This window comes from Erpetoichthys calabaricus, chromosome 8, assembly GCF_900747795.2.
Source record: "Erpetoichthys calabaricus chromosome 8, fErpCal1.3, whole genome shotgun sequence".
Classification (NCBI taxonomy): domain Eukaryota; kingdom Metazoa; phylum Chordata; class Cladistia; order Polypteriformes; family Polypteridae; genus Erpetoichthys; species Erpetoichthys calabaricus.
The window spans coordinates 123,564,244-123,583,871 of NC_041401.2; the positions used below are offsets into that span (position 1 = coordinate 123,564,244).

Below are 19,628 nucleotides of genomic sequence, written 5' to 3' on the forward strand. Positions count from 1 at the left end.
CTAATCAACCTCAGAATAAGAATGTTATGGGTGAGATTGGGATTTTTAAAGTAAAGTGGACATGTGTTACTGAGCTGATCATGCCTCTCACTAAAGGCCCCCTTTCTTGAAACAATTAAAGACCATTACTGGTCCTAGAGAGGTACACTTCTTCCATGTTTTCATTGAGACCATTTTTGTCAGAGGGATATTCCAGGCAATCATCACACTTTTACATTACTGGCTGACCGTTTTCTTGTTTGTGTGAAGTTAATGACTTTATGGTTTATGTTTTGCACTTCTTTTAAATCCATCCATTCATTTTCAAAATAACCCAGCACACATTTGTTTCTTGAACTGCACCCTGTGCTGTTGGCTTAATTCCCACACATCCCTCTGCCCTAAACTGCCCTGAATTGAAGTGGATTTAAGAATTTGTACTCGTGTACACTTTCCAACCAGCCCAATTCAGTTCATTTACACACCCAAACTTACTCTAATAGCAATAATTTAAAGTCACCACTTAATCTAACAGACACACTGCTGTAATGTGGGAGAAAAAAACAGACATTGTCCAAGTGAGAATTTGAAACCAAGACTTTGGAGCTGAAAGACACAGTGCCACCAAGAAACTGAGTAATCATGAATTGCACTTGAAAATTTAACTTAGAAAACTGTAGTTATGGATGAAAAGTGTGTAAATATGTAAAACAAAGTATACTAATCATGTCAAATTTCACAGTCAAAACATCTTAGCAGGGGGCTGTCTTCATCACAGTGTATCAGTACAACAGTACTTTTAAATATACAGTATTGGTAAATTTCTACAAAAACAACTCATGACAGCAGTATACTTGTGGCAAACAGTGCCATTCTGGTGTCTCACAACATTCAGAACAGATACCAATGGAGCCAAAGTGTCAACACTGTGAGTTTAATTGTCTCCTATATAACAGAAATGACAAAATGGGAATGTAAACCCCACACACCTCCTGGGTCTAGCTGTTACAGTGTGTCCATCTTGGTGGGATTTTTGACTTGCCCACCTCCAAAGTACAACACAACAGCACTCCCTCCCACGGGCCACTTCCATTCCACAGCTGCTCCAGACTCTAGCCCCACAAAACCTTGCTTTTGATGCTGAGGGGTCACTTCTGAGCCAGGATCTAGTGTTTAGCCATCACTTCCGGGATTACTTCAAAGAAAAAGATTGTGTCATAGGTTATAAAATCTACATTCTCGTAACATACAGTGTCCATTTGTATCAGAGACAGCAATAGTATTACTGATTCCCCAAAGCACAATATTCCCTTGTCATTCCTCAGGACAGTTGAACTGTAATATCATGGATACTCTGCCCAGACAGGTACTTCTCTTATGAAAGTAAAACCTCACCTCAGGAAAATTTGAGGTTTCATTCCAGAGAATTCCAGAGAATCCTCATTATAAAAAGACTGCTTCAGTGAAAAGTTCTTAGTAGGCTTTATGAAAGGATGCAGACCAGATCTACATCCTAGGACCTTTACCTAGAGTAAACCAGAAAAAATACACTGCCAAAAAAGAGGCCTGCTTATAGTGTAGAAAAGGGCCAAAATGAGGTCGGATAGGCTTCTCTGAACATTAGTTACAAACCTCCTTGCATTTATTTCAGACACTGGAAAAGAAGGATGTCTGTTTTTATATTCCTTTCAAATCTTGAGTCATTGCCCATCCAAGGTTGGTTTATTCCTTGTGCCTGGTGCTCCTGCAACCGTAAACTAGGTTAAGCTGGTTTGATAATAGACATACAGATGGATAAATTTATCTTGTATCCTAGCTTTCCAAACTCCTCCTAGTGGCCACCACTATTTTTCTGTGAATATGGATATTGTAGGAGCGATTGGTACTCTTCCTGTCCTGTGACGTGTACCCCAGAGTAAGATCCATTTTTTTTGTAAGAATCACCTTCTTAACCCCTCAAATTCCACATTTAGGAGCCCAGTCACAATGAAGTACTGCTGCTCTAGCAGCCCACTTTGTTTCTTTGAACCGCAAACTATAAAATGTACCGATGAGCCATGCTGAGTGGACACAATTGTAAATACAAACTTGTCCCTCCTTCTCCAACTGTAGTAGGATGCAATATACATCATTTCTGGCTTTTTCGTATTTATTTATAATTCTCTCACTTCTTTATTTCATTCTCCTTTATAGCTACTTTTAATGCCATTGTATAATATTATTACAATGATTATATGTTTTCCATCTTTGTCTATACCATGTATTGGAACATCTGTTAGTAATGCTTGTTTGAACTAAAATGAAAAGGCTATTTTTGTATAATGAGTATAGAACTAAATAACAAAAGCAGAGAGAGGATGTGTAATATCATTATTTTTTTTTCATTGTTTTCTCAAGAATTGATTTTATCGAGATCTCAAGTAAACAAAACTTAATCTTTGCTCCTGCCAAGCTGACAACAGAAAACCACAATAATAGCAACTGATAAAAACTTGTGTGATATATACACATACTAAATGTAAGCCCGTTTGCATCACGTGTTGCTGCTAGCAGTGTAATCATGTTGGACGATTTGTTCCATGTGTGCTTTGCAATACTTTATGTCAAACTGCAATGACCAACATAGACACAGGTTCAGTACCGAGATCCAATCTGATTATTTTTGGGCAAACCCAACCTGCCTCAGTAGTTATGAGTTTATCATACACTAGCTGTCCACGTACTTTGGTGCCCTCCTTCCAAGTCTCCTACATCTTCTTCACCCTCTTGGCCAAACATGATTGCACTTCATACACAGGATCTTTAGTGTCCTGCAATCCAGTAATCATACGGCATCCAAAAAGCTAAGCGTTAAACTATATGCTTTAGGAAACATTCCATTATCGCGAGAAAATAAAGTTTTATTCTCAACATCCAAAACAGATTATTCTATTATCCCACAAAAGCAAGGCTTTGTTTTCTTGAGATATCAAGAAAATTATTCTATCATCTCAGGAAAACAATAGAAAAAATGGTATTGTACTTCCTCTTAATCAGCCTAGTGTGAGAGTGGGTGTATATGTTAGTGGCTCCTGCGATGACTGAAAACTCAAGACCCTGAATTAGATTAAGCAAGTTTGAGTATTTTATCTTTACTGCATGTGTATGTAATACCAACAAAAAAACATCCATCCACTTTCTAACCTGCATATTCAATTCATGAACCTTCACATCTTTGAGCTGTGAGCAAAAACCAGAGTACCCAAAGAAAAGAAAAAAATTATGCAGACAACAACTGTTGAATAAAAAATAAAAATGACAAGAAAGGTCTATTATATTATGACATAAACGATAAACAGGGAGTAGCAAAACTAACATATAAAAAGAAATGCGCAGAAAAATGGAATACTTACGCACTTAAGGGGTTAACAAAATCTACCTTGCCGAGACTCTCTAATTTAGATTTAATGTGTAGTTTTTATTACTTGGCCTGCTCTCTGCTTCCAGATAATCAATAGCTGCCCTTCACAAAGAGCTGACTATAGATGCATGAGGAGAGTGAATGTGGACCCCTCTAAGAGGCAGCTCTTAGGTTGGCAGGCAATTGCAGCCAATCAAAAGTCTGGTTAACCTAAGACAAGAAAAAAAGCTGATAATGTGTAAAAAAGCCAAATGGCACATGTGCATGTCCACAAGGACACAAAAACATATAGAGGTCAGTAAAGATACCGTGTGTGTGTATGTGTAACCCTCCCGGGAATGGGGCCGCTGTAGTTGTGCTCTTACAATCAATTCACTTGATTTATGCGGCGTGTCTCATTACAGACCTTCACAATGATTGCTCCAGTAATTTCAGGCTAACGTCTTTTAAAAAGCCTCAACCCTGGCCCTCTCTCTAACGCCTAGCCTGCCCATTGCAGTGCCCTCTGCTCCACTCAAGCAGAGCCAGCAGCACAGCAGAGTTCAGCCAGATACCTTTTAAATGAGCACCGCTCCATGCACATGGTTGACAACACAACGAGCCCATCTGACACGAAATCAGAGATGCCCTTCATTGAGGTTAGAATAGGAATCATAACTAAGCATGGTATGTCTGGATAAAGAAACAGCATCCATCAGAGAAAACACTTCTAAGGAAACAGCATTCCTCAGACAAAAAACTTCCTGTGTTAACCTTTGTTAAAATAAGCAATAAAAATAATATTAAAAGGTGAGAAGAGGCCATAGCTCTTACACTTATCCCAGGTCCTGTGAACATTGTGTAATTTGCTTTAATACACACAGCATGCAGTCTGCAGAAGCCTGAAGGGCTACACACTACTGTATTACAAAGAATGCACCATGAAATACAGAATATGTCCATCTGCATTTTGCAATCAGGGTCGTCTGTGGTCACTCTCAAGCAGATGTTCGACTCCAAGATTTTTTGAGTCAGGACACCAACACAGCCTAATTGATACAGTGAAAGAAATGCTTTCTTTGTCTAATGATGCAGTATGTTTCTCACAATAGCAGTAAACCACATGAGGTGTAGCTGGGTAGGATGGAGACACTGAGGAAAAGGAAAACAAGTGTCAAAAGAGAAAAAAAAGTTACATTGTTGCTGCTGGTCAACTTGTACAAACAAATGATGTCATGTTTGCATGTATATGTTTAGTTGATGATTTCTTCCATAGCAACTTTCATATCACAAATGCTTTGTGTAATGGTTTACCTGCTCAACACTTTTCTGTCAATCAATGTGATATCTGCCACAGAAGCATAGCTACAGAGTACGAAAATGGATTAACAACTATGTGTAATGCTGTTGACCAATCACAAATGATGCCATTTAGAGGATCAACCACCAATCTTGATATCACTTGAGCTTCTTCCCTTGTTTTCATCTCTGCTTTTGGTTAAATGATACTATTTGGTGCACATGTAGCAGTCACCGCTCATAGTATAAACTACTCTTAACATACTTTAATCTTTTACATTAAGGAATGCAGTCACACCACCCCTGTGGACTGAAGAATATCCATAGTAGATACTTGGGCAATAGGAGCATCTTTTCAGTTCAGCAGACTCAACACCAACCTATAGAAGCAGAAAGAATGACAAGGGGTAAAATGTCATGATTCGTCATTTTTACTTTCATGACGCTGCTTTATGTGCTGGACTGAAGATGAGCTTCAGCTGGCCTGAGCTAAGCCAAACATCACACTTACAAGCAGAAATTGTTCACATTTTTAATAATGAGCAGGTGGACAGTCAGTTCTTAGATACAAACGAGTGATCATTACAATATATCAAGTTAGTACATTGAATCACTTAATTTGTGAAAAAGACGAAGACCCCGGGTGACACCGTTTATTTTAAATTAGAGATTGGCAATGAATTGATTTGTTTTAGATAAGGCAGCACAAACAGCATAATGGCCTGGTTCCTAAACTCTGTCCTTGGGACCCACTGTGGCTGCAGGTTTTTGTTCTAACTAGATTCATAATCGATGAAACTAACTGATCTAATTTAATTAGCTGGTCCTTTTATCTCTTCTCTTATTCTACATTCAGAAAACCACAGCAGTATGATTTTTACATTTATAAGACATCTCTATATACAGCCACAGTGGCTGCAGGTTTTTGTTCTAACCCGGTTGCTTATTTAGAAAGCAATTTGTCAATAATTTAATTTCATGGCTTGTTAGTGCTTTAACGCTGCTATGTCAGGTAATTCTCATATCCTAGATTTTCTTCCCCTTTCTAAGGATATCATCCAAATGATTTGAAGGTTAAATGGACGAGTAATTCCCAGTCCTTCACTTTTTCTATTCCCTTTCCTTCCAAAAATTAAATTAAACCCAAAAGAGGTGTAAATGGTAACAAGCTTAATAGAGAAATGCTGGTCTCTTTTGTCATTTGCATGTTATTGCTAATTAGGAGCAATTAAAAAACAAGAATACAGCTGTTTGAGACTAAAATAAACAATAAGGGTTCAAAATCTTAATTAAGACTTGAGACAACTAAAGTGAAGCAGAAGTGTTACTTGGGAAATAAGTGCTTCTTATTAAGCAATTAGCCACTGCGGACCTCCAGGACTGTGATTGAGGACCCCTGCTATATATATAAAATCCAATGTCTGTCTGTCCGTTTTTCATGAGAGAACTACTTAACGGATTGAGATCGTTTTTTTCTGGAATTTGCTTGAACATTCCAATTGATTCTCTCTCATTGTGCTATACATCATAATTCGCTTGCGGTACTGATTTATTTGCGTGAATCCCGAGAGACATGCAGCGAGCCAAGGGGAGGGGGGCAGTACCCTCCTCACTCACACACCAGCCTTGGGGCGTTCCTTACCTTGGTTTAGCTGGCGAATAAGAGACCTACTTAACGGATTTAGATCAGGTTTTTTCTATAATTTGCTTGAACATTCCGGTTGATTTTGCGACTTCTCTCATCGGGCTAAGAATCATAGTTTGCTTGCAGGAGCAATATATCCGCGCTAATCTGAGACAGAGGCTGTGGGCCGAGGGGAGGGGGAAGCGTGACGTCAGGAGTAGGGAGCTGGGCAAGTCCCTCCTCACTGTCCTGTTTCACTACTACGTGGGTGGAGCTGCAGGGGACGGCTACTTTAGAAATATTTCTATTTTTACTATAGCTTTAAATGCTTAATTATCTTTTGTTGTTTTTCTATGATTTTGCCCTTTTTTCTGTGGAGTTTGCTCCCTTCATTGTACCCTAACAATGACAATTAAAAACAAGCAAAGCCGACACCCGGGCAACCAACACTAAATGATGAAAGGCTGCAGCTACTTAAGCATCAGACCCACTAATAGTAAATTGATTAAATAACCGGAAAACCTGGAAAAGCAGAATGAAAAATCAGGATGAAAATATTGTTAAAAAGTAAAAAAAAAAGAAACAAAAACAAACTATAACATCTACAGTACATATAACTGCTTAATACATTTTAACAAAAATTACAAAATTCATCCATCCATTATCCAACCCGCTGAATCCGAACACAGGGTCACAGGGGTCTGCTGGAGCCAATCCCAACCAACACAGGGCACAAGGCAGAAAACAATCCCGGGCAGGGTGCCAACCCACTGCAGGACACACACAAACACACCCACACACCAAGCACACACTTGGGCCAATTTAGAATCGCCAATTCACCTAACCTGCATGTCTTTGGACTGTGGGAGGAAACTGGAGTACCCGGAGGAAACCCACGCAGACACGGGGAGAACATGCAAACTCCACGCACGGAGGACCAGGGAAGCGAACCTGTGTCTCCTAACTGCAAGGCAGCAGCGCTACCACTGCGCAACCGTGCCGCCCAAAATTACAAAATTGAGTTTTGTAATTTCTAAATGTAACCCAAAATACAGAAACTGGGAAATAACAGCTGACTCCCAGGGCCGAGATTGGGAACTACTATTGTTGACCAATCAGAATAACATAATTCCATAGGCACAAAACCAAAACAATTCCTGGCAGTCCCTAGCACTAGAATGGAAACCAAGCAGCTTACACAATGGCCTTATTATAGAAATCACAAGGACTTGCTTACTCAAATGAGCAGAAAGTGCCTCCACATTACTAGCTGCTACTGAGCACAAAGAAAAAAGGGGACAGGCAAAGGTACACAAGATTAATACTTCTTAGGTTTTGTAAAAGTCAAAAAATAAGAAATTAGTTGCCTGTACTGTATAGTAAGCTGACAATCTTGCCGTGTCAAAAATTGTGTGACATCATATGCTGAGCATCTATGCACAGTTTGGGCAATCACTATAATTATGATTCCTGTCATTTTAATTCAATTACAATAGTGTGCCCATTTTGAATTTTAGAAAACATTAGGAGATGCCCAAGCATAAAAATAACAAAGAAGCAGTAAAGAAATAAACAAAAATGAGCTCAAACTACTGTCAGCCTTGATAACCAGCATTCTTACTTGGATTCCCAGCCACCACAATTTCACCATCCATGAGAAATCATGTCTGAATTTCCTCTGCAATAAGATTTTCCAGCCCTCCATCTTTCTATTTTGCGAACAGACTTTCAAGAGTAGTGTGTACCTTTATACTTTTTCTGTACTTCAATTGCTCAATTTTGGACATGTGGAGTACACAGAATTCACTTCTGGATGAAAATACATTAATGTTACATCTGAACCCAACAGTTTATTTGAACTGCTTTATCTGTTGAATGCATTGTGAAACATGGAGAAGACATTATTCTACTGGATGTCCACATCTGTGTAGAGTTACTGTTGTGTTAAATTGTTCTCTTGTCTCAGTTACCACTTGCAAAACTGCTGTTCTTCCCAGAGTTAGATAGGCCAGGAGGGCTAAAAATAAAGGACCGGGAGCTGATCCAAACCAAGTCAAAACCAGCAAGTCCAAATAATGACCATCAAAGCCAAAACGCAAGGTCAAATTCATAGTCACAAATTTTGGGAAAAGTCAAAAAACAGAAATTCTATTAAAAGTATATACTTGAATGTCTGAGAAAGGATATAAATACAGTCGTGGATGCCATAAAGCATGCAGAGTCACCTTAAAAAGCTAATGACGTCAAATGATGCAGCTTCTGGTGGCAAACATTGTGGAAATGAAGCCAAAAATGATGGTGACAGCAAAAAATAAAATGGTGAATGGTAGACTATAAAACAGCAATAATAGAAATAGACACAATTCCAAACAAATGTATCATAAAATAATTGATAAATGTTAACTGAGGTAAAACAAAGTAACCTTCATACAAACAACTTGAATGATCAAAAAAACTTAACAGCTGCTTATTCTGAAGATACAGCTTCAGTCACTTTTTTGCAGCTCTCTTCAGTGTTATGAACTTGTCCCAAAGGACAAGAGTCCTAAAAAGTTTCTGTCAAACCCTGGCTAGAAATAGGGACAAACACAGGATGTTAATAAAATAAAAAGTAATTTTCACAAAAAAAGCTCTGTCACACTATGAAGCTCCGAAGAACACAAAAGGCATAAAGGACCTACCAGCAAGGCAATCCTAGATGAACAAAAGTCCCAACACAGAATGCAAAGAAATGTCAAAAAGCAGAGCAAACAGGTTGAAAATCCAACAAATCACAATGAGCACAGAAGAAACATAATAACTCACCAAAACTCCCGAGCACATTCAAAATGAACCACCAAGAACTGTGGAAGACCCTCTGGATTTATGGGGTGGGGGGTAGTTCATGTCTGTAATTGGCAGGTGGCCCTGCCTCATGGGGGACCACCCACAAAACACATGGAACATAGCACAGGCATAGAAAAGAAAGCAAACAATAAACAAGAGTAGCACCTCAGTGACTCAAAATTGAGCAAAATAGACTTTGTACCCCAATCAGGGAAGGAGCCCTAGCTGAGATACAAAACTCAGGTGTACATCTTACTGCACGGAGTCACAATTAAATCCAGGAGAAGACAGGCCTGTGGCAAGGGTAGCGTGACCGTGTCACAATGCTAGGTTTCTACAGTCTCTAGTGTCATTACTGACACATTTACAGAGAACAGTAAAACTGCTACTTGCATCTACTGTACAGTATATGCAACACATCTGTTAAGCAATATGAAAATTAGTGAAGTTCAGGCTTCTGGAGCTATAGATTTATCTGGCTATTCCAGAAATAAAATGTGAAAGAGTTCAACAAGATATTACTTGTATAAACTGTCTTCAGAAGACGTCAAAATGAACACTAAATCCCGCACCATCTGCGGACAGAAAGAAATGGTTGCACTAAAGCTTGATAAAATGGGTGCACTCGTCTGTCTACATTCAGGCTCCAGCATTTCATTGGATGAAACTACCTTTATGAAAACCATCTGAGTGAAGAAAGGGACAAAATAAACTGTCAAAGTAGAAAAAAAAAATGAAACAGCAGGGAGCTTACAATCGAGTACTATTAGAAAAATGCCTGGGTAAATAATCTTAGAAAACTGTAAGCTAGTGATATCAAAATGTACCCATCTGAAATGGACGACTTTTGTCTAGTCACCTGGGAGAGAGGGACGCATGCGCACGCACGTACTCGTACACAGTGCAAAGCCAAGTTCTGCATTCAGAGGAGAAAGTGAAAGGCAAGGTCGCCCCAATTTTCCTCCAACCATAATGTCTCAGCATGCAGTAGTTTATGGATGTGGGAACCAATCAGCTGTTTTTTGGGAACAGAGGGCTTTTCACATGAGTGACTAGAATGTGTGGTTTCTGGGGAGATAAATGTTTGGCTGACCACAGGAGTGTTGGTCAGCATTGTCTGTTCCAGTATGAATCATGCAACATTCTGAATGGTGTGCCTTATTTTCACGGGAGGCGGCAGGATTACCCAGCACCTCCATGGATGACAGGAGGGGGCTCTGGTGGATGGAGAGCTGTTAGGAGTGTAATAGCAGGGGAATATTGCACATGCTGAAATGCTGGGGAATTCATTGTGTTCAATAATAGCGCTGCTACTTCACCTGCTGAGACCCCCATCATCCAGTAACCATCTGGTCTTTCCATCTCTAACGGCAACCAGCATGGCAGGTCCAAATATGAGCAAATTCCCGACCTGAGCTTTGTGTGTTGACCTCCGGCCACTGAGAAGTAAAGGTATCACAAACTCAAACAGGCCAGAAGATGAGGGGATAAACAGTCATTAGAAAGAGCATGTTAAGGGAAAAGGAACAAGGTTGTTCATAAAGGATTTTTATTCTAGTGGAGTGCCTTAAAAAAGAACCACCAGTTTCCTTTTATTATTTAATCTTATATGGTAACCTTATTTGTAACACCCTTCTCCATGGGATAGGGAATAAGACTGCAGAGAAGTGAATTCAGTTTTAGCAGATTAACAGCAGAGTTGTTCGCAAGGGCAGCCATAACTTCGTGACCTCAAAAACAGCAGAGACCCTCACGGTGCTTATGGAATCACAGCTCAAAAGCCAGAATGAGTCAGAGAGAACATTTCAAGCAATCTGTATTTTATGAAGTTCCATTCGTTATAGGCATCATCTCACTGGAATTTTGCAAAGAAATTTCAATTCTACTGCATTAATACAGATCCTTAGTATGGAACACATAGAAATGAAATATTAAGTTCTGGGTCTCACATTGAGCTGTACTTTCATTTGAACCTGTGGCATTCTGCTTTTAATTCAACACTGCCTACACCAATTTGTCATATTACCCTCCGTGACAATCTTCTATTAAAAAATGTCAAAAGTAAGAGCCAAAAGGGATGTAGAAAAGACAGTCTGGGTGCCCAGCAAGAAGGGGTATTGCATTGTGAGTGCAATTTCATGATTAAAATAAATGTTGTGCAGTTCTAGTCAGCCTTTTCTGTTTATTTTACGTAGTCTGCTCAGGTTTTGTGCCTTTAATAATTTATAGAACAGAAAATGAGATGCACAGTTCTAGCAAAGTGACAGTGGGGCACCAAAAGGTGAATACTAACACCGATCTATGATTAGGAAGAACATAGGAGTACAGCTCCCTAAAATATTTTTTATTACAGTTCCAACTGATTAGTTTATCATGTACTGAGCTGCCCCCTCCAAAAACAATCCCTGCATGTCCCTGAGTAAGTGATAGATAGATAGATAGATAGATAGATAGATAGATAGATAGATAGATAGATAGATAGATAGATAGATAGATAGATAGATAGATAGATAGATAGATAGAACATTCACTATATTACAAATAGATATATTGAAAGGCACTATATTACAGATAGGCAGACAGACAGATGGATCTCGTGATTGACAATTATTTGCCATAAAAATCAAACTATTAAAAATAAGACATTATTAGCATCAGAAAGTTATTGCCCTTGCTTTAGAGCAACAAAAACATCTCGACAGAGATCACACATAATAGGAGGTATTAAATGATACAAGTTTACAAGCACTAGTAATTGCTGGCCAGTACCACCAATTATAAAAACAGATCAGCGGCAGTGCGTTATTTACAGTATGTTGTTTCCTGGATGATTTTCATTTTTCCTTAACTGGAGCTTCTTAGCTCTCACCCTGGGGTAGCACCTCGCTCAAGCAACAGTGACGCGGGAATCCACACTGCGACAAGAAAAGAAACTGTCATAAGGCGGCTAAGGACCTGCCCATATAGTGCGTCTGACAGAGAAAGAAAGAAAGAAAGAAAGAAAGAAAGAAAGAAAGAAAGAAAGAAAGAAAGAAAGAAAGAAGCAAGCTTCCAGCGAAGCCAATTATAGACTAGCTTGGCATCTATGTGATTTTCACCATTAGACTTATTAGGCAAAGTTTACATTTATGTCAGATGTCGCATCAAAACAATTTGCGATTTCATCGGTAAACAATAAGTTTTAAGAATATAGTGTCTCTGAGGTCAGGCCGATCTGAACTGGGCGCATCAGTGATCTGATGGATGCTTGATATGAAGTTATTAGAAGATTAGGATACGCTCGAAGAGGCTGCCTGCCACCAAGCTCGACTTAAGCAGCTGACAACACCGCATTTGTGTTTTTATATCTGGCGTCACGCTACAGCGAGCCAGTTCAGACTTAATACCCCTCGGACAAAGGAGAAATGATCGATGGCTCAGACTCTGCCTAATAGTTATAAAAGGGCACAATTAATACTCATTCGGCAAAATGATCTCATTAAATTCGGCTTTTCTTACACCAACGCTTGGGACAACGGTTTATGTAATCACAGAAATGTATTATATTTATTTAAAAATTAAAAACTTATAAGGCACGAAGCTAAATGATTCACATATTAATCCGCGCCTCCTATTATAAAACAACTGAAAGGAGAATTAGCACGAACCTTTAAGATGAAGACAATACATTTTATTTCAACTATAGCAATGACGAGTATCGGTTCTCAGACATCAGAAAACGCATACTTTCTAGCCCATCGTCTGTTGTACGACACTACAAGCTATACCCCATGGGATGGGATAAAATCTTGAGATAGTAGAGTGCAAACAAAAATATGACTTACGTCGGGCACGTATCCTGTTTCTAACACACTTTCTTTAGATAGACAGAACAGATCGATAACAAAGATTAAATGAACAATGTGAACGCGTGCGGAAAAACTGACAGGCTGATAAATAGTGCAAGTGGTTCACTTATGTACAGAGAGAGAGAGAGAGAGGTATTTTATTCGTCCCAAAAGGGAAATATGACATTTTACAGAAACACAATAAATAAAGCAGTAATGGAGGTTGGCTTATATAAATAATAATATTAGTAGTATGAACTAGAACTTAATACTTTTTAAATAACATAACTCTAATAATAATTATAAAATTACACAGCACCTCTGGATAAGGGCTCTACTGCACATGTCCGCGGCTCCTGCCGTAACCTTTTACATAAATATATCGATTTCTCTCTCCTCCTAAGATTTCCTCCCTTCCCTCACTTTTTACTTATCTTCATTGCCGCGGCTCTAATCCTCCTCGCCCTTTCTCGCCAGCTTGCCGTATTCACTTCTTCATCAACTCGTCCCCATCGTTGTTTAACTTCACGCTTCTTTGACTTTTCCCATTTGAAAGTTTCACATTATCAGTTCTGCATGCAACTGCTGTTTATCCTATCTGTTTCAATTTTCTCTTTCTTTCAGTTTTCCTGTTCAAATCTAGTTATTCACTTACAGATATTCTATTTGCTCTTCATTCTTGGACTAATTTTTCGTTAACGTTCCAAGTCTGTCAGTTCCTTGCTCCTGTTATTTTTTATGATCTAGGATTAACATTTACGGATGTTTGACGGCTGATTAATGGTTTTAGTTTATAAGATGATGTGTCCGAAAAGCGTTCTTTTAAATTTTAATCAACGGTTTTGTGAGATCGACTTAAGTCCGGGCTACTGTTGGTTACCTACGCCCGCTAAATGATGCCAGGATCGGCTCCGGCTTCCTGCGACTCTGGAGCTGAATGAGGGTGTAAATTAAGTGGGCAGAAGAATCATAAAGTGCCATGCTGAATGGCTTTTCACCAATTGTTATTTCAATTAATGACCAGATCAATTCAATGATGTGCTCAGATTGGCGAGCATATTGTTGTTTCCTGCAAAGCTCTTGGTGCCGCTGGAAGGGGCTCCGACTGCGCGCGATATTTATGGTTTGAGAATATTACTAACAGAGAAATATTTTTAAAAATATAAATTCGTAAAACTGTAACACAAGGTGTCATTTGTTTGGTGGAAAACGCTTCAAAAGCATCAATACTGATACCCTTTTTTGTCTGATTATCACCAATTTTTAAACCTGCCTGGTGTCGGAGAGTCGGCATCATCTGTCTGAAGTCACGTCCAGTCCCGGACTGAGCGCCAGGGTAGTGCAAGGCGTCCCCACACAGTCAAGTCACACCGCGTCGACTGTCGCACATTAGTCTCAACAGCACATACAGTACTGGGGATGTGGGAGGACCACCTGATTACAAACATGATTAGACGTTACAGTTAAGCTTAATCTCACACTGTTCGCTTTGATTTCTCACTTATGTACTTCATATGTTGCTGCACAATTCGCATCTGTTGGCTTTAAATTAAAGCTGATATGCTTGGGGACAAGCCCGGTAGGCGCACATCTTAGCTTTGACAGTGTGTGCCGGACTATCGCGTTGGGGTGAGAAGAGTCCAGCCAGCAAACTCAACATTTGACACCCCGCTCGTGGCAGACTCCGGGGTCGGTATTTACAGTAAAGTGACGGCTTTTGTTATTCATGCGTTATACCTCAGCTGGGTTCCATTCGGTTTACGGCTAAGCAGATAGGCAGTTCGTTTGGAAACTTTGAAAGGTTGTCGAGAAAGTCGCGGCGAATCAGAGATGTCATAGCGTTCCTCCGGTTCAAGAGAGCGGCGCGCGCAACGGTGCATTCGGTCATTAAATCAGCGTGCCCATCGGCGTGCCCTTCGGATGCGAGATCTGTCACCATCTGCTTGGTCGGCTAATACATTTCACATGTAGCTCCGCACTGCAACACGTTGGCTTGTTCGTGCTTCCTTTGAAAAGAATTAAGTAATAACCTGAAAACAATTACGAACTAAAATGAATACGGTGCAGCAAAACATATATAAAAGAGCGCGGAAATCTGATTCTGGCAGCAATCTTCGGCTCGTTGCTCACCGGCACTCTCGCGCTCCGTACCAAGTGGCACGCCGGCAGCTGTCAAACTGCGTGCGGAGTAGGAGAGCAATGAAGGGAACGGAAGCCGTGAACTTCCTTACCTTTAGAGTTTAGAGCTTAATGTTCGAATGTGTTACTCCACGTCCGCTGCATTCACTGCGAACTCGCACACTTTGTGTTGCCGGTGTAGAATGTGGACGGAGGCAGTATACCGTCTTCTTTTATTGGAGTAGTGCGCAGTGCGCGCGCCTCCGCTCCGCGCGTCAGCGCACCTTCCAGATAGGGAGAGGGGGTGAGGGTGGGGGTGGGGCAGTGGACAAAGAGCCCCCCTAGACAAAGGAGGAGGAAACGAGAGCAACGGAGACTTGGGGTTTATTAGCGAACAGCAGCAAGTGCAGCGCACAGGTAGGCGTGTAATGAAACAAACAAGAATTGGTTTGCAGGAATTGTGCGACTCTTGACGATCCAGAATCATTTCTTAAAAATTTCATCACCGATCTAAACTTCATTCTCAGACTCATCCTGGGAATTCCCAGAAACTGTAAAGGAAACATTTCATCAGTATTTAAAATTAAACAAATTTACGCTACTGTTGGTGAGTGGATAAAATTCGCGCCATGCTGTATATTTGGTCCAATATATATAAACCAATTAATTAAAAATGTTTTCATTTTTCTTTCATATACTGGATGATTGGATGCCCTTTACTATATATAGCCTTCAAAAGACGCTGTAGAGTCGAAGTTCACTGCTGTTTCACATTTGCCTTCCCCAGCTCATTAACCGAAATCCTGTCTGTCACATGAATGCAATAATTCCTGCCAAAAATCAGAGGAATTCAAATTTCCAAACTGCGTAGGCATATCCCCAGCACTGCTCAAGTGAGACACATTTCGCTGGTTAATCCTCTAGACTTTCCCGTCCCAATCTCTGACTCTCATCCACCTTCTCCACTTCAGTCACACACCTTGAGCGGAGTGCCGCCATCCTTTCAGTACCTTTTAGATGCACCCTGAGGCAACGCTTCTCTTCTTGTTGGTAGTATGTAAATATTTTAAATGGCTACAATGCAAAGACGCTGTGCCACACATGAACTAAACTCTAAAAACATGTTCAAGATATCAAGAGAACAGAGAGAGAGGTGGGGTGCAAGAAAACCTTACAGAAGCCATATAGTAATGGTGCAGACCACACGGGAAGTACAATACGAATTTAGTTAGGTTAAGCATTTAATATTAAGGCTTTGATGGTGCAGTGGTGCTCCCTGTGTGGAGTTTGCATGTTCTCCTCATGTCCTGTATTGAGTTTCCTCATTTAATCCAAAAGTACACACAGGTTAGGTGGTTTGGATTTGCGAAACTGGCCTGTGTTTGCTCTGCGATGGACTGGCTTCGTTTCCAGAAATTGTCCCTGCCTAGCACCCTAATTTTTGCTGGGATAGGCTCCACAATCCTTCCCTGGAGAAGCAGGTTTTAAAGATGGATGGATGGGTAAAAAGGCTTTTACAAGTAAAGAGAGCAATCTTGTGGTGGAAAAGCATTTGCAGGCTACTGCTCTCCACAGTGTTGGGCTGGATTGACGTGGCTTACCAATGAATTGATGGATGGCATATTTGTTTACTACTGTAACTTGTAATATTCGTCTTAAGCAATATTGCAGTTTTTTTGGTTTGCTAACACACTAAAACTATTTCAATCAATACATTTGCTTTTTCATCCGTCCTTACTCTATGAACAAGTGTCCTCATCTCAGATTTCCCCCTGTGCTCGTGCTGCAAACACCAGCAATCAACACACTGAACTCAAGCCACTGGGTGGGTCCAACACACACAAGTATATTTTCTCGGTTCACACTCCTTTATCCAGGTGTAAACTCGATTCTGCACAACGGTTCACTCACCAGTCAGAATTTGAGACTGTAAATAGGCTCGGGGTACCCCAGTGTTTTGGGAACAAAGGATCCAAACAATGAGAGGGAGAAAAAGAGTGAGAGGGTGTGAGACAGACAATCAGAATCGGATTCACATTTATGGCCAATACTGCACACATACAAGGAATTCGAGTTTGTTTTTTTTGGCGGCACCCTGGTACAGTTACATGACAGACACACACACAATAAGTACACACTTGGCATACAGTAAATACAAGACACACACTGTAAACAAGGTGCAAAGCAGTGCAGGAAATACTGAAATGTATACACATTGACTTTATGTAAGAATATTGTGAGATATGAGGCAGGGTGCCCATACTGAGCAAGGACAATTAACAATTTGTGAGCCTGATGGCCCTCTTCTCATATCTATAATGCCTGGCAGATGGGAGAAGTTCAGAAAGTTTGTGGCCCAGATGTGAGGGGTCAGTGATGGCTTTCTTGGACCCCTTCATGAGTGTAGATGAGCACAGGTCCAATAAGGTGAGAAGAATGGTGCCAGTGATCTTTTCAGCAGACCTGACTATTTGCCGTAGCCTTTTCTTGTCTTGTTTAGTTGCTGAACCAAACCACACTGTGATGGATGAGCTGAGGACTGACTTGGTGATTGCTGTGTAGAACTGAGTCAGCAGCTCCTGTGGTAGACTGAAATCTTTCAGCAGTACCAGCAAGTACAGCCGCTGCTGAGCCTTTGTTTATTATGGAGTCTATGTTGGTTTTCTGCGTCAAGTCCTATGTGATTAGTGTATATGAGTTTGTGGAAAACAACATCAAAGAAGAAGACAGTGAGAAAGAAGAGGAGGAAGGGGTGGTAGACATTTTATTTTAGATGAAACAGGTGGCACACTGGTACACGCCTTATTGATTCTTGATTGGTTTGTGTGACAACAATGGCAGAGGCTGAAGGGCATGTCCAGCCAAATGTGAACCGCGACACAGTGGCAATTATTGTCTGCACTTTCAGACAAGAAAACGTGTCAATGGCTGTGCTTTGGTATTTCGTATCTACAGTGCTAATGTGAGAGGCTGTGCTGTCAGTCATTTCATGGGTGGGTCCAACACACACAAGTATATTTTCTTCACCATCTGACAAGGTATGACATTTAACATGATGTGGAGGAAGTGTGGTGACCGACCCTTTCCAAAGAAGAGATGGAGACGAAGCTGGCCACTTTACTGCTTAGACTACGTTGCTCTTTGCAGTTTTGTGTTTTTGGAGAATTTCAATATCCTGTGTACTGCATTGTGTTTACGCTGAGGCTGGGAATACTCAAATACACACGTGCATGCGTTTTCTTTTCATAGTGTGAGCGCTGTATATATAGTACACATGGTAAGTGCATTGGTAGGTTTTTTCATTTCCAACTCAACAGTGCAAAGAAAACATTTGCCTCAAACAACAATTTGTTGTATTTTTGCTGTGCATGCAATTTTCTGTCAGCTACAAATCTAAAAAAAGGGCACAAATTCCCAAACATGAAAGGTTTTTGTTGTAAGTTTATGATTTTTTTTTTTTTTGTTTAGCACCAGTGTTTGTGTTTTTGACTTCATGTGTGTGTCATATGATGGCAAAGTTTGATTCTGATGGAAAGTGAATGTTTTTGGGAGTTATATTTAATTTTGACATGGACATTTAAGGGTCACACAGACGAGTGTGTGATTTTGAAGTTGTGTTGATGGTTTTGGGGAAAGGGGGAGTCGTTTCATGAATTGTGTCTTAGCTATAAAACACTGTGTTACTCCTGGCCTTTATGGCATTAGCACATTTTCTTCCCACACTCCACACCTACGGCAAGGCATACAGGTTAGGTTCTTTAGGATTCTCCACTAGATGGACAGATGATGAAAATAATGATGATCATTTTACTGTGTGTATACTAACTTGATTCCTAGCCTGGTCACTGCCTGTGTGCCTGCACGCCAGGGTGCCCAGCAATTGACTGGCACCAAATATGGGGTTGGTTCCTTCGATGCTTTTGATTAGGCTTAAGTTTCTGCACAATCTTGAAATTAATTTTAAACTTTAATCTCATGAATGGATAAGCAATGAGTGTATGAGGGGTTGATCAAGAGCCTGAACCCCAAAGGGGTGCCCTAATAAAGTATCTATCTATCTATCTATCTATCTATCTATCTATCTATCTATCTATCTATCTATCTATCTATCTATCTATCTATCTATCTATCTATCTATAGTCCTGATTTTGCAAATGTGGCCCAAAATGATCTCTTGGATATGAGAATAAGTTTCTAGCAGCGACGGCTTATACGTTTTCATGGAGTTTGTATGCACTCAGAGATGAAATCTTGTCAAGAAAGAGTACACAGACCAGTCGGCACTAATCAAGAGACAAGCAGCTGAACTCCATTGTGGCAGGATGTCTCTTTGAGTTGACCCATAGCATGGCCAGGCTTTGACATTGATGGCACAGTAGAGTGGATTGTGATGTTGAATCAAAGAGTGATGGTGTATGGGATGGCAGAGGCTATGGCCCCCAAGTTCAGTCCTGGGGGACTCCCGAGGCTGCAGGCTTTCAGCCCAACCAATGTTTGCTTTTAATTGGGCTTCTGCATTAATTAAACAAACTGCTTTCTTCTCAGTTTCAATGTTTTGGGGTCAATGTGGAAAGTA

The 19,628-nt window shown here is 40.3% G+C and overlaps 1 protein-coding gene across 1 annotated transcript in view; it reads right to left on the bottom strand.

Annotated features, from left to right (window-relative positions):
* The window catches only part of LOC114656038 (draxin-like), a 56,869-nt gene extending 41,534 nt beyond the window's left edge, over window positions 1-15,335 (bottom strand). The window contains exon 1 of the mRNA XM_028807420.2: window positions 15,166-15,335. The gene's annotated coding sequence lies outside the window, so the exon portion shown is untranslated. The remainder of the gene's footprint in view (window positions 1-15,165) is intronic.
* Window positions 15,336-19,628: the final 4,293 nt, after the last annotated feature.